This window comes from Cebus imitator, unplaced genomic scaffold (assembly GCF_001604975.1).
Source record: "Cebus imitator isolate Cc_AM_T3 unplaced genomic scaffold, Cebus_imitator-1.0 Scaffold231, whole genome shotgun sequence".
Taxonomy (NCBI): domain Eukaryota; kingdom Metazoa; phylum Chordata; class Mammalia; order Primates; family Cebidae; genus Cebus; species Cebus imitator.
The window spans coordinates 3,943,582-3,946,098 of record NW_016107546.1 but is presented as its reverse complement, the minus strand read 5'-3'; positions in this window follow the sequence as shown (position 1 = coordinate 3,946,098).

Below are 2,517 nucleotides of genomic sequence, written 5' to 3'. Positions count from 1 at the left end.
CTTCTTCCCCCTCCTCCTCCCCTTCCTCCTTCTCCTCCTCCTCCTCCTCCCTACCCTGGGCAGGCGGTGAGAGGAGACGGGGAGAGGGCTGCTGTCACTTTAAAATCAGCCTCCACCGTGACTTCAAGCTAATGCATCAAACTAACTTCAAATGAATTCCTCCTCTCTGTCCAAATATGTTTGTGTCACAGTTTCTTCTTATTTTTGCATCAAGAAGATACTTTTAAATAAACAGTTGTTAAAATACTTGTGAGGTAGTGATAACTTTGAAATAAACAATGTTTTAAACATAAAATTCACACAAAGCCCCCTAGTGATTGGAATCACTGCCTGTAGTGAGTTCAGTGAGTTGCAATATACTAAATAGATAGCTCCTGCTGCATGTCCAGTGAGGAGACCCCTCTCCTGAGCAGTGGATGGAGACACATTTGCAGAGATCTGCTTGGTTGGCTACTGTGGGCATGGAGGATTTCACGTACACATGACAGCAACTCCTTTCTCCAGGGACGTTTCCTCTTCCTCTAGTCTAAGCGTGTGATGTGAGGGGAGCTGTGGACTTCTCAAGTCCCAGGCTGCCCCGCCCAGCACAGGGAGAAACACTCCCTCCAGTCCACCTCCTCTGGTGCCCCCTCCTCAGGCCCCAATCACTCCATCCAAAGACGGGCTCTTGGCCTACGTTCTTCCTTGGGGACACAGGAGCAAGTCCCAATTTCTTCTTTGGTCATGACGCTCAGAGATGTGAACACGTGTTTCCTGCTATGTGAAGCCGGTGTGAGGAAACAAGGCTGGGAAGAACACAGCTGAGGGGAGGAGACAGCAGGGGCCTGTGCCACGCCTAGTGACAGGTATTTCTGATGCCAGCCACACCCCTGCCATTTCTGTGGTAGCTTGAAGCTTCCAAAAATCCTTTCCTTTATTTCCTCTTAATCCAATTTAAATTGAGTTTCAATAACTGGCAACCAAGAGGGGATATGACCGCTGGACAGCAGGGCTAGTGTCGGGTGGAGCCGAGACAGTTGGGTTCCAGCCGTGTGGAGGCCCATGAGGCTAGGGCTCAGTAGCCGTCGGGGTGGGTGGAACGCAGCCCCAGAAACCCCATACCTATTGGGGTACCTTGGTTTATTAGGAACTTGGGAATTTGGATTTTCTTTCCCTTTTTTTTTTTTTTTGACGGGTCTCACTCTGCTACCCAGGCTGGAGTGCAGTGGCGGGATCTCAGCTCACTGCAACCTCCACCTCCTGGGTTCAAGTGATTCTCCTGCCTCAGCCTTCCAAGTAGCTGGGATTACAGGCATGCAACACCACGGCCAGCTAGTTCTTTTATTTTTAGTGGAAGCAGGGTTTGCCGTGTTGGCCAGGCTACTCTCGAAACTCCTGACCTCATGTGATCTGCCTGCCTCGGTCTCCCAAAATGCTGTGATTACAGGCATGAGCCACCGCACTCGGCCTGGATTTTCTATTGAAAAAGGAAAACTCAAAATTTATTTTGAAATGGAGGTAAGCAGAGTGTGTTTGTCTTCAAGAACTATAAAATTCTGGTGGGAACGTCCTTCTATTCTAGATTTTTTATTTGCTTCTTAATTTCAATCAACAGCAGCCAGGTTTGGCGGCTGCTCCTCACTTCCCTCTGCCCCTCTCCATCAGGCGCTGATACCACACCCCTCACCAAGGGGCGAAGCCTGCGGAGAGACCACGGGCTTTGCACTCAAGCCGGTTTTCCTGGCTCATGGCAGCCACACTCTGAACCTCCATCCTTCATTTGTAAAAACCAAGCAAATGACACCTACTTGTAGGGCCAGAGAGGAGTTCAGACAACAAATACAAAATGCCAGGCACATACAAGGTGTTTTGCTACAGATCTTGAAAACTCCCTATGTAATAATGCTTTCTAGTCAAAGCAATGATTTTTTTTTTCTCTGATCCTGAGTATTTTTAGAAGCAGCCAGCATAGTACTCTTGTGCTGAGGCCCGGACAGATGTGGTGTTTCTGCCCACCTGCAAAGCCAGGAGCGTCAAATACTCATTCTGGGAGATTTGCTTCTGGAAGTCTTTTTCCCTGTGTTGTTAAAACGTACATAAGTAAATGGAGCTGGGTGATGGTCTGTGTTCGAGGTCTAAGATTAGATCCCTTGTAGATAATCAGCACCATGTCACATAGCATTACGGGACTGGAAAGGAACTTCTGAGTCATTTAATTCAATTTCCATAGTAACCACGTGTCATCCACTGACAATGTGACAGAAACACTGTGGTGGGAAAAGGAAAGATCAAAATCACAGATACTTTGGTAGGTAATGTGTCTGATTATAACGTTTTCTGTTGATATAGCTAGTAAACACCAATCCCTAATCTAATCAGCTCGATAATACTTCTGCCTGCAAATAAAAAACGGTACATTATTTTTAGCACAGTGACCATAGGTTACAGATATGGAGAATGTAACTGGAAACCTGACTGCCTTCACTAAGTATGTGAGTAACAGACCAAGTTAATTCCTCCACTGACTCTATGCCCTCC